General features: G+C 40.9%; 2 protein-coding genes across 2 annotated transcripts in view; one reads left to right on the forward strand and one right to left on the reverse strand.

Moving 5' to 3' along the window:
* The window catches only part of stoml3a (stomatin (EPB72)-like 3a), a 149,659-nt gene extending 138,183 nt beyond the window's left edge, over positions 1–11,476 (reverse strand). The window contains exon 1 of the mRNA XM_087283240.1: positions 11,219–11,476. The gene's annotated coding sequence lies outside the window, so the exon portion shown is untranslated. The remainder of the gene's footprint in view (positions 1–11,218) is intronic.
* Positions 1–13,833, forward strand: part of rcbtb2 (regulator of chromosome condensation (RCC1) and BTB (POZ) domain containing protein 2) — an 824,162-nt gene that overhangs the window by 259,825 nt on the left and 550,504 nt on the right. The gene's annotated exons all lie outside the window — the stretch shown is intronic.

Consider the following 13,833-nt stretch of genomic DNA (forward strand, 5'->3'; position numbering starts at 1 on the left):
CCCTAACCTGCCTAGTTAACGTAATTAACTTAGCAAAGTCTTTAAATGTCACTTAAAGCTGTATAGAAGTATCTAGAAAAATATGAAGTAAAATATTATTTACTGTCATCATGGCAAAGATAAAATAAGTCAGTTATTAGAGACGAGTTATTAAAACTATTATGTTTAGAAATGTGTTGAAAAAATCTTCTCTCCGTTAAACAGAAAAAAAGGGGGGCTAATAATTCTGACTTCATATATATATATATATATATATATATATATATATATATATATATATATATATATATACATGACAATCTTTACACATCTAGCATTATGCATTATTGATTGTGTGTACTGTATACACAATTATATTTTGTGCATTTAGTCTAGTTTTAAATGCAGACAGCTGTAAGCATTCAGAGATTTATCGCCTCTTTAAGAAAAGATGAAACACTGTGTCTCTGAGGCACTTTCAAAAGATTTCTTTCTTTGTTTGTTTGTTTGCCTTTTTCCTACCAGGCCAAACATAGCAACACTAACTCGACCAATGGCATGAGTTTGGAATGACCAATGGGGGAGTGTTTGGGAAATCTGTTTGTAAACACGATCAGTTTTGATGCTGCTATAGTGGTGCAGAAATCACACACTTCACATTTGAAGAACACAGAGTTTGAGGTTATCTGTCATCTTTGACTCTTTAACCCAGCACTTAGAAGATAAGAAGAAAGAATCTAGGCTCACACAGACAGCACTAGGGGAGTGTTCAGGGCATTGTAGAGTGTGTTGATGAATGTGGGGTTTAGTGCGTTACTATGTGGTTTCTAGGGTTTGGCTCCATCTTTGCTCACTGACCACATAAAAAAATTAAGTTTAACAACTATAGGTGCGTCCCAAATCGCATAATTATGCACTATTCTACATGTGAAGAATAAATGTACTTTAAATACCCAAATAATGCACTCATTCAAGTGTTAAAACTAAGTGTGGAATGTTGAACACTTCATGCTCAAATTCCAAAAAAGGAAGAGCTAATGATGAAGGGGCGGACATATCCGGTGCTGAGATTGAATTGTCCAAGTATAAATCTCCCACATAAATGACAGTGATGGGAAGTTCGGATCATTTTACTGACTTGCATCTTTGAGTCACGTTCATCAAGATGAACGAATCTTTTTTCGAGTCGTTTCGTTCATTTGGTTCAATTTGCCAAAATATTATTAAAATGTTACGAATTGCTTCCAAACACATCTACAACTAGCCCAAAAGGTTGATCACACGACAAATAAGTCATAAATAGAAAACTATAAGAACGAGAAAATAATAATTCAATGTTTACCTGCTCTGTTGTCTATGAAGGTATTGTTGTCTCTTTGCTCAGCTCACCTCTTCATGTCCTCAAATGTCAGTAATTCGCTCACGTAACACTGACAGTCACATATAATCTTAACCAATGTACACAGTCTGAGCCGATAGGAGTCATGATAATTAGTTCACCTTTCGAGTCTACAGGTTCTTGAGTTGTTCCTTCATCACGTGACAGAATAACTCAAACCCGAGAACTCGAGAGGTGAACGGTTCAATTCTTTTTCCGGCTCTAAACGCATATGATTGGTCCGTGATGAACGAATGACTCAAACCCGATAGAGGACTCGAGAGATGAACGGATCAATTCTTTTTCCGGCTCTAAACGCATATGATTGGCCCGTGATGAACGAGTGACTCAGACCCGATAGAGGACTCGAGAGATGAACGGATCAATTGTTTTTCACATATGACTGGCTTCTGCCTTTCTGCGATGAACGACTCAAAAGACTTGAAATGAACGATAACACCTGCACAAATGTGCGCACGCGCGGATGAACAATCACTCCCTGAGAGGATTAGTAGTTCCCGAGTCATATTGAAGATTCGTTCAAAATGAACGAATCGTCCACGAACAACCCATCACTAGTTTGTGATTGTGTCAACCCAGGCTCATTCTGATTATTTCCCCCAATATACGTAGTCCCAGGAGCTTGGTTTTGCCGCTGTGTATACATTTTGAGATCTTAAATTTGCCTTGGGATTGCCATTGGTGAATCCTTTTCTCATGTAAACCCACCAGACGCCGCTGTTGACTGACTGACTGATCAACTGACCCAACCTCCTCCATCTCAAAACCCAGGCAATATTATTTTCAAAAAGCACAGATTGACCAGCGCCCAGCCACTTCCCTAAACCTAAACTGACAATTTTTAAAAGCAATCCAGAAAATGAAAAGCACAGATGATTCTAAACTATTATGTTTAGAAATGTGTTGAAAAGATCTCTCTGTTGAACTGAAATTGGGGAAAAAATAAACAGGGGGCTAATAATTCTGACTTCAACTGTATATCGTATTTTTGTTTTGTTTGATGTGGCTTTACACAGTCAGTTACCTTTTGGAATTGTTTCTTCCAATTATCAGATGATATAGCATGCTGTGTGCACTCACTTGTGCTCACAAACCATTCATGTGGCCTATATGTACTAATATATAATGTCCGAAAAAAATCGTCTTAAGAGGTGTTTTGACGGTTCAAAGCCACTGTACAAGCGAAAAACTAAATACAAATAGTAAGTTTTACTTTAGAAAATGCCAACGCAATCTCACAGCACATCGTAACTTTTTGATTAAGCGGCTAATTCCAACCCAAGTTCATTCTGAAAACGTAGTCCCGCGGACGTTTCTGGAGACAGCGGAATACGCTCCCGAAGATATGTACAGCCGCGTTTATTTTTTTAAGCGAACGCTGCGGGGCGGTGTGATGCAGTTCCCTTTCGCGCTTGCAGGCCGGCCGACCGCTTACCTCCTTGTGGAGGGCTTCCCCACTTCAACCCGTTTGTCCACTCAGCTCACCCTGTACGTTGGCAGCGATGACGTAAGCATGCCAAGGCCCGATATGGTGTGAGCGCGGGCCGTCGGGGGAGACGGGAGGGGGGACAAGCTTGCTTTGGCCCGGTTCGAGGCAACTGTACCTAGTGTGAGTACGGCCTAAGGTGCCTGTCAATCAATATTGGTGGGCGGGGTGACCGCACTCCTACGTCAAGTTGCGGTCGATTTAAAAACCGCTTTAATTGGTCCACTGTTTTTATGTTGTTAAATTGAAAAAAAAAAGAGGACTGTGTGTGTTTATATCACTCCAACATGAAGGTCTATACTCTATACTCACACACATGTCTGTCCAAACAGCTTGAAAAGTCGATATTTCACCATAGGTGCCCTTTAAACTGTATATATGATGACAGTCATTGCGTGGAAGTCAGCTTGGTGGCTGGAGACACCCTGCTTCTGCACATGGAGCCAGTTACGGACTCTGAAAAAGCATTCAGCTTCTAAATTATACATGCGATGCCAAGAGCAAACGTAACTAGAGCATTCATCAACCCACTTGGAGAGAGGAAAGAATGAAAAAAAGAGGGAGAGAAGCAGATGTAGAGGAGGGTTGTGTGAAGAGAGATCTCAGACTGCTGTCCTCAGTTGACTTTATTCTCCGCTGGTGCCACAGTCACCCGACTGAGTGGAAAAGAACCGCACAAGACCACGAGTGCTGCTAAAGAAGGACAAAAATGTTGTTAGCATTCTCTGTCTTCATGCCGTTACAAAACCTGTATGAGGCCTTTCATCAGTGAAACATGAAAGAAGATAATTAGCAAACGTCGACGATGTTTTCATGCATATATTTAATGGGGACTTCAGAGCAGTACGCCGATTCACAATTGTTTTCTGTTTATTTACGGCTGTGAATTACATTATGCAACCCGGGCTCATTGTGGAAACGTAGCCCCGTGGACGTTTCTGCGGGCCGCGATTTACGTCCCGGGAGGTACGTATTCGAGCGGTTTTTGTTTTCGCGGATCCGCGAGAGGCAGCTGTGCGCGGTTTTTCGCGTCTCGGGCACCTCTTACGAGAGCGCGCCGTTCGCGCCCGCGCCGTTCTCGCGCGAAAAGCTGCTGGATCGGCCGACTCGGCCGCCCTCCTCTTCCTACTCCTCCTCCTCCTCCTTCCCTAAACCCGAGCGACGATTCGCAAAAGCCGTCCAGAAAACAAAAAAAAAGCAAAAGCCCTCGTCTTCGATTTCGACAGCGTTTTCGGATCCCGCCGCGTTCTCGCCCTTATTTTTTTAGATGCCGTTTTTCATCTTACCTGATTTCCGGAACCTGCTGTTACCCGGACTCGATCCCGGTCGTCATCCACCGCTGCAGGCTCCTCCTCCTCCTCCGGGGCCTCCGCTCCGCCGATGCAACGCTGTGAGCTAAGCGGACAAACTGATTGTATCGGGAAAGCCCTCCACTCGGAGGCAAGCCGTCGGCCGGCGAGCGTGAAGAGGAGGGGCGGAGAGGCGCCACACCGCCCCGCAGCGTTCGCTCGAAAAAAACTAAACACTGCCTTTACGTACCTCCGGCCACGTAAATCGCGGTCTCCAGAAACGTCCGAGGGGCTACGCTTCCAGAATGAGCTTGGGTTGACATTATGTGACGTTGATCTCTGCTCTGTCGACATTTTTATTTTACGTTTTACTTTATTTATCGAAGTTTTTGTAAAAACCAAACACCAAATATTGTACATCATGTATATATGTTAACAAAACTATCTCGGTGTTATTACCTGATACTAATTAGAACATGCATTAAAACACTATAAAACAATACAGCAATTATACAGCACCATCAAAAACTGTAAAACAATCTCAGCCAGACTAATGGAATATGAAACAAAATGACGTAAAAAGGAAGGAGAGAAAAGAAAAAAACGTATTACCAAAAAAAAAAAAGATTACAGAAACTTTATTAACCTATACATCTAAGGAAGGGGCCCCATATTTTGTCATACAAGTGAAGTTTCATAAACTAATTTCGAGAGGAGCACGTGATATGATTGAGCACGGCTAGCCACTCATCCGTAATCAGTAACAATCCAATCAGAGTGATCCTAGCTCACTATAAATGGATTATTTTCTCCTTACTGCTCTATCTTCGTTTTGGAAGAATCCCCCCTCCACCCCATCTCCTCCTTTCCCCCCCTTTTTTTCTAAAAGGGGAGCTATCGAGACCTACCTGATCTCGAGTCCCCTGATATGCTTATTGACCAGGCGGGAGCCCTGGGCTCAAATATCTCCGAGCTCAGGGTTCTCTCCTGGGACAGCATGCCAAACCTGCTTTAAATGCCAAGCATATCTAAGTGGGAACTCTTGAACTTCTGTTTGCCAAATCTAGAGATACGTAACCTTACCAGCTTGAGGGCAGAAACCATTTCAGCTAACCATTAAAAAAAAAATTGAAGGTGTCGTGGATTTACACTCCATCAGAATCACTCTCTTGGCCAGCACCATGCCAAACATAAGGGAGAGTTGTTGATGTTTAGGCCAAGTTAGAGCCTGGTCTGAACATCCAAACAATGCTATTTCCACATCAATTTTAATGTCCATTTCAAAAGCCTGGGAGTAAAGTCTGAAGATACTTTTCCAAAATTCAGATACTTCTGGACAGGACCAGAATATATGACCACAGGTCCCGACTGCGCCTTTGCATTTATCACATAGAGGAGAGATAGAAGGTTACAGCTTATTAAGTTTGGCTTTAGTATGGTGCAATCTATGCATCACTTTAAACTGTATGAGCTGTAGTCTTACATTTATAGAGCAAGAATGAATACGACTCAGTCCCTCCTCCCAAGTAGAGGACGAAATATCAATTCCTAATTCCCTCTCCCAAGAATCTTTAAAGTGTGCAGTCGAGACGCAAACAGATCTATAAATTTGGTCACTAAATGGTTCTCCATTGGGCACTGGCTTAAAAGCTTGTAAAGATCACGTTTGCTCTGTCGAGTTTTGATGTTGAAAACTCAACTCTGCAGATTAACAAAGCGCCTTTTATTAACATTTGAGTAGGTTGATATAATATAATATAATATAGAAGAAATAATATACAGTATAGAGAAATGAGTAAAATTACAGGAAATGACCAACCGTCAATACAGCACCGCAAACTGGGCGATATGGGGAAAAAATCATATCTCTGTATTTTTAGGAGGAATGACGGTATAAGATATATATTAGGTATTTTCCTATAAATGGTTACTTGAGGGTCAAAACTTTTATTAAAACCTTATTAAGCAGTTTTTTTTTAGCAAAATACAATTCAAACACAGGGGGTTTCCCTCTTTCAATCATCATTATAATTATTCTTATATTTGTTGAAAGTAGCTAACAGCGAGATATTAAAATAGAAAAAAAAAATGTTTGGTAGAAAAATGCATGTTTTTTTATTTTCCTTTTTTTTTTTTTTTTAATAATCGTTTAAAACACAGGTGTCAAACTCAGTTTCAAAAGGGCCGCAGCTCTGCACAGTTTAGTTCCAACCCTAATTAAACACACCTGATCAAACTAATTGAGTCCTTCAGGCTTGTTTGAAACCTACAGGTAAGTGTGTTGGAGCAGGGTTGGAACTAAACTGTGCAGGGCTTCGGCCCTCCAGGAATTGAGTTTGACACCCCTGGTGTAAACCATCAACCGTTTGTACACTATAGGCACACACACACAAATCAATTCACGTCCTCCAGTTAAGGGGCTAATTAAATCAATTAACGTTTCTGTCGTGTTCGGGTCAAATCGGACGGATTTACCACTTAAAACACTCGTAAATATTGTTATTGTATCTGATTGCCTCAAGACTTTATTGTATCCTCCACATTATGCACTTAAACATATAGAAGTGATGATCAGCTTTTTCATTGAATTTTGAGTGTTTTAGTCAACTTTGTTACACCTGTGGTGTTCCCGGTCAAAAGTGACCGCCAAAGGAAATGAATGGGTTTCCAGACTATATTCTCTCATCAGACTGTACAAAGTCATTCCAATCTCTGGGTCTAGCAGCACTTTTAGCTTAGCTTTTTTTTATTATTATTTATTGGATTAGACCATTAGCATCTCACTCAACATTGGCCAGAGTATAACTAGTGCTAGTGCTGTGCCCTTAATCACCGTCTGTACCCTCATTTACTATTCCCTACATCAGCACACTAATACAGTGCAACTAAATGACTAAATGAAAATTTGAGCACTCAATACACAGGAAAGGATACAGTTTGTTTGTGCTTTGCTGGTTGACAAATCATTCAGATGGATTAAAATTTCAATTTCTTTGGTCAGCCCTGTGACAGTTATTTTAGCAAGCTGTTTATTGGTAAAGTATTTTGATTTCTGTCATCTATCGTTAATTTTGTAATACATTTTCAGTGCCTATTTGAATTTTCACTGCAGTTATTTCATGTCTAATTCTATAAATTCATGTTAAACACTACTTTAAGCAGCCTGATCTCACGAGAAAACGTAACTATTTTACGTTTTGCCAGTTTAGTGGCTAATTCGTACGAATTCGTACGAGTTCAGTCGTACGAAATGGTACGATTTTAAAAAGGAGGCGTGGCACCTGACCCCACCCCTAACCCCAACCGTCATTGGGGGATAAGCAAATCGTACTAAATTGTACGAATTAGATCGTACGAATTCATACGAATTAGCCACTAAATGAAAAAGTTACGAATTGCCGTGAGATTGTGTTGACATTGTTCACTGTTAAAGAATGTTGATAAAAAAATTTGGTGGGCAAAAATGTTTTTCGTGCTAACTTAAAAGCAGTAAAAACAGATTAATTTTGACCGGGAACACTAAAGTAAGGGGTGAGATGGGAACATGACAGGAGGGTTAAACAGATTAAATAAAGACAATGATTAGAATATATCAGAATTGGAGTCAATTTGCAATAACAGAGCAGAACGCAGAGCTAAATGCGTTATAACATAAACATAAAGAGAAGGCCGTCGTGTAATAAATACTGAACTTATAATCAGTATATATGAGGTGGTTTCGCTTTCGAAATGCGGTATAAATTCATCCCATTTTGGCATTTTTAATTCTGTTGAACACATTCAGGTGCTGCTTGTCAATTTGACAAGGCTTCTACGTTCGTATTTGCTGTCAATTGTGGAAGAAATGATCGATAAACGGTTTCTGATAAACCAATGGGACAGTTGCAGGCGCTGTGTGACGCATGTGCACACGAGGGGAAGTCAGATTTGTCCGAGGAGTCAGATTTGGATACGACACCAGCACTGCATGTTCCTCCATGTCGCATCAGTGATGGGTCGTTCTTCAACGATTCGTTCATTTTGAACAAATCTTTTCGTATGACTCATGGAGTAAATCATAGAGTAAATCATTCATTTCAATCATTCGCTCATTTGTGCAAGTGGAGCTCGCGTGCTTCCTTGGAGTGGTCTGTTTCGCGCAGAATGCGCACGTGTGGCCTCAAACCATATCGATTTGAAAGATATTGGACAATCCCGCATCGCGTTGGGGAATCATATTGATATATCCCCAGAACTCGATATAACGTACAGTAGAGATCTGCGTGGGACTAAATTTCGAATCCTGCTCCCTCCCACACCCGCCAGGTTTTAGCCCGAACCCGACCGCTCCCGCTTACATTCAGCATTTGTTGTCCCACTGCCCGACCCGCTCTGTTTTCTACCCGCTAAAGAGCGGGGGGAGAAAAAAAACGAAAACCACCCAACTATACAGAGTCCAGACAGCCTATAACAAGCTGTCTGTATAAACACACACACAAGCACCAAGCACACACACACACAAAGCTCTCTCTCTCTCTCCGTCGCGTGCGCGCGCACTAACACACACACATAAGCACCAAGCACACACACACACAGGCAAAGCTCTCTCTCTCTCATTCGCGCACGTGCACACACACACACACACCTCTCATTCGCGCGTGCGCACATACACACACACAGCAACAAACAAGCTAAACACAGCATCGCGCTATTTCATTTACACACATACAAACGCGTGCTCGCTCGGGAGCGATATTGCTAAACGGCCCGCTCCCGTCCCAAATTAAACCCGTTACCGACCGCTCCCGCGCTTTATTCGGAAATTTATTCCCGCGCCGCAGAAATCTGGTCGGGTCCCGCAGCTCCCGCGGGAATGCAGACCTCTACCGTACAGCCCCACCGCAAACTAATTAATGTTCATAAAAGTCAGTTTTTCTAACTTTTCAAAGTTAAAAGTTGTTGGAAGGTTCCATATTGCAATTTGAAAGCATAAATAAAAGGGGAAAAAATAAAAACATGTATCACAAAGAACGGAAAACTGCTAATTTACAGATATTTTTTAGAGTGTAGGAGCATTATGATTACAAATCGTTAGCGATATTTTTCTACATCTTGAAAACTGATTATGAAATGAATGTTCAATTTGCTGTATTCTCAGTTTGCTAATTCTGTTCTAGCATAATTGGAAGGTATGTCTGACTTTAAACCTTCTTTTTGCTAAGAAATATGCTAAATAAGCTCATTCTGAAAAGGTAACCCTATATACAATTCTGGAGACAGAAAATAATGTAGCTTGAGGAAAGTATGTCTGCATTTCATCTTTAAAACTAATGCTACAGAGCCTTTTCGCACTACCATGCTGACCACTTACCTTCATATGGATGGCTTTTTCTGCTGTTAGCAATTTGTCCGGTTATTCGACATGTACGTTGGCAGACTTGCGACGCAGAGAGGAGTTGAACACGACAACGGGGTTCAGAAGCCAAAGTATAAAATAAACAAGTAAATAACAGGGTGAGAATATGGTAAAATCTGAAAACGTGGTTAAAATCAGCCGAAGGCCTTTCTTTTTCTGGCTTGCTTTTCAAAACCCTGCCGTTAGGATTAGGGGAGGGGGTGGGCGGGTCAATCTGTGCTTTTTAAAATACTATTGGTTGGATTTAGGGAAAGAGAGTTGGAGCTATTGGTCGATGGTCAGTCAGTAAATCAGTCAGTTGACAGCGGCCTCTGGTGGATTTACGTGAAATGAACAGGCGAGATTTGGAACGAGAGAAATTTAAGATCTGAAAAAGTGCACAAAGCGGCCTCTGGGGGATTCGTGAAAACAAAACCTGCAAAATAAAACCTAGCTCCTGGGACATATTTGGCGCTCTCCAGAAATGGATATAGGGCTGCGTAATCAGAATAGGCCTGTGTTGGAAATGGAGCAAGATGTACCTCTGGGTACATATTTCGTATTTCTTTAGGGTTTTACGGTTAAAAATTGGTCTTTTCACAGGGAGTTTTTTTTTTTATTAGCTTTTGCACAAATCCGAGAAACTGTTCTCTTGCTCAATTGGGAGAAACTGCCTTAATATTCCTATAACCTTAATATTCACCTGACTCTTGCAGTCCATGAGTTGGTGGTGATGTGGCATGAGTCTTCAGTTCTCTTATGGGAAGTGCATGAGGGCGAACACACCGAGTCTCATGGTTGATCATAATGTGGTGTTTTGGTGTTTCCTCTTTTTTTTTTTTTTTTTTTTTTTTTTAACACAACGCGGTTCGGGGACTCCTGTTAAATTTCCCATCAACACCTTAAGTTACGTGAACACAATTACATAACTAATGACGAGTTTTGATTTTATTTTCTTACCTGTTCTATTTAAAACAATTGTTAAAAGTTGACAACATATTCTGGGAAGCTAAGAGTACGGAAATCACACTGCCGCATGTGCCAGCAGCGTTTCATCACTCTGAAATGATGCAGCATTTCTGCATTATGTAAGAAAGAGCAGTTCTGAAGAAGGTCATGGAGTTTATTTGTGGGGAAGTGAAAGATTACTGGCCACACGGTTATAACTATTGAAAACATTTCGGAAAAACTGCACAGCTGGCTCATCTGTACACTGTACAAATTAAATTGAATAAAAACAAGAGTTGGCTTAAAACTGCTGCAGAGCTTTTCTAGTTGGCTCAACTTAAATCGAGCCAAGTACTTCAGTTCGAAGTTGAGACAACTCAAAAATCAGCTGTCCAGCAAGTTGCCTTACAAATTTAAGTTGAGTCATTTTTTTTAAAACAGTGTATGTATGTCACAAAGAATTATTTATTCTAATCAACAATAGAATAAAATTAAATGAAGGAGTAAAAAATAATATTTATATATTAAATTAAATAATCTTAATATATATATATATATATATATATATATATATATATATATATATATATATATATATATATATATATATATATATATATATATATATATATATATATATATAGGCAATGTGGTGGCGCAGTAGGTAGTGCTGTCACCTCACAGCAAGAAGGTGGCTGGTTCAAGCTCCGGCTGGGTCAGTTGGCATTTCTAAACTTTTTTACTGCGTACACACATTTACAGCTTTGTGCGTACGCAGTAAAAAATTTAGATGTATGAAACACTGCGCATGCGACATCCCACACATATTCTCTTTGTACATCCAAATTAACTTGAAACTGAGCGCACGTGCACGAGCGCAAAACCCCTCCCTACATCCCCTAATAAACATGGTAATGACTCCACTTTGGCAAAACCCAACAAAAAGCAACAGCAAAAGCAAGCAAGAAAAGAAACTTCACATAATGTGAATTGAAGGTGCTCCAGAGGTTGACCCGAGGGGAAAAAAATAAAATAAAATAAATATAAATATATATGTATATATGTATATATATGGGCCTTGCACATTAAAAAGCATTGGATGCAGATCAGCTTGAGTCTGCAGCCAGACCCCTCTCCAAATCTTTGCATCCAAACTGACGCTGCATAAACCATTTACCTCAGGATGGGTATTCCAAGTTGCATATATTAGTTTGAAAAAATGATATTAGCACTGATAAATATTCCATATTTCTGTAATAGTTTTGTGAATTTTGTTCACGTTTTGTGAAATGTGCAAAAGCAATACAAATAAACATGAAATTGAACTCAACTTTCAAAATAAACTGAAACATCAACTGAAAGCATCAGAGAGTCCAGCAGTTGGAGTTGTTTCTGTCTCCCACAGGCAGTAATTGTCACTCTGGGTTTTAATATGAAGTGTGGAGGAGGAAGTGTGTATGTGTGTGTGTGTGTGTGTCTGGACTGATGGCTACACGTGAGGCGGGTATGGCACTCATGGGTGGTGTTGTACCCAGTGCCCGTCTCATGACTCTCTTCCCTGTGTGTTTCAGTAAAACACACTGGTTCACTCGTCCAGACTGCGTTGCATGCTTTTTGTGGGGTTATGAGTCATTATTTTAATGCGTACTCGCATAAAAGGGAACATTCCACAAGTTGTGTAAATGTCTACATGGAACCAGGCTTAGTTTGGCTTGCGGTGTGGGGGGGGGGGGGGGGGGGGGGTAACCTGAACATTATGGGGGGAGGTAACTCTGAATACACACCACGGCCAACCTTGAGGCGGATGTGCTACAGCAGCAGAAGACCACACCAGGTGCCACTCCTGTCGGCTAAGAACAGGAAACTGAGGCTGAGATTGGAAAAACGTTGCCTGGTCTGATGAGTCTCGATTTCTGCTGCCACATTCGGATGGTCGGGTCTGAATTTGGTATCAACAACATGAAAGCATGGATCCATCCTGCCTTGTATCAGCAGTTCAGGCTGGTGGTGGGGGTGTAATGTGTAGGGATATTTTCTTGGCACACCCTGGGCCTATTAGTATCAATTGAGCATCATGTCAACTCCACAGCCCACCTGAGTATTGCTGCTGACCATGTCCATCTCTTTATGAACACGGTGTACCCATCTTCTGATGGCTACTTCCAGCAGGATAACGCACCATGTCATAAAGCACGAATCATCTTAGACTGGTTTCTTGAACATGACAATAAGTTCACAGTACTCAAATGGCCTCCACAGTCACCATAACTCAATGCAATAGAGCACCTTTGGGATGTGGTGTAACGGTAGATTTGCATCATGAATGTGCAGCCGACAAATCTGCAGCAACTGTGTGATGATATCATGTCAATAAATAAATTAGGTATGTCAGGGCTCGAAATTGCGACCAAAATTTTATCTATGCGACCTTAAAATACATTTGGGAGCATTTCTGCGAGTGTTTAAAATTGTTGTGTGCGACCAGTTTTTACTGCAAAATGTTCACCACATGCACGGATTCAGGAGACATTCACGCGGAATGCATCTCTAAGCTCTTTGTCTGCACTTGGAACGGGAAACGCAGCGCTCGGGAATGGTTTAAAACAGTTGTCATGTCATCTTGCTGCAGTAAACAAAGCCAAGTCCGTAATGCTTGCCCCGGCTTCGCGCTCTTCTTAATGGCCCACTGCTCTAACACTGAACGCGAACGATTGGTTAATATAAGCTGTCAATCACTCAGTCAGCGCCTTCTGGCTTCGGATGACAGAGAGATACTACCGCGGAAAACTAAAGCGCTAAAGATGAGATTGAAGATAACACTGACAGATTTAGTTTTAGAAACCATCTAGTTACAAATAATGACACATCTTACTAGTGATCATGTGCTGAATGTTAATCCACCTCTACACTTTTCCAAGAGTAGAAGACTTCTTTTGTCTTCAAGTCCGCTATAAAAAGTCTGTGGGATGGAGTTTTCAGGTAACTGTTTGCCACATCTAGCACGAGAGCAGCTATATGTCAAATTTAACATCACGTACACCATCGCAAACGGGCTTACACTGAGTAAATAAATATCGCTACTCATGAAAAGGCCGGTATGGCTATTAACATGTATGCATATAATAAGGTACAGTATATGTCAAAAGCATCAGTGCAATATCCGACAGCACTTGTGAGAACAGCACAGTTATACCGTTAACAGATTCATTCAAGCAGTGCGTGCAGGGCCGGTGAGCGCTCTGTGTATGCTTTGGTCACTCAGTTATGTAATAAAAATCTATTTTCTTGTGATCACGGGATTTCGTTGAGACATATTTTCCTCACGCACGCATATTTATATTATTATTATTTTTTGCTT

The sequence above is a fragment of the Danio rerio genome, chromosome 15 (assembly GCF_052040795.2).
Source record: "Danio rerio strain M-AB ecotype USA chromosome 15, GRCz13ab, whole genome shotgun sequence".
NCBI classification, from domain to species: domain Eukaryota; kingdom Metazoa; phylum Chordata; class Actinopteri; order Cypriniformes; family Danionidae; genus Danio; species Danio rerio.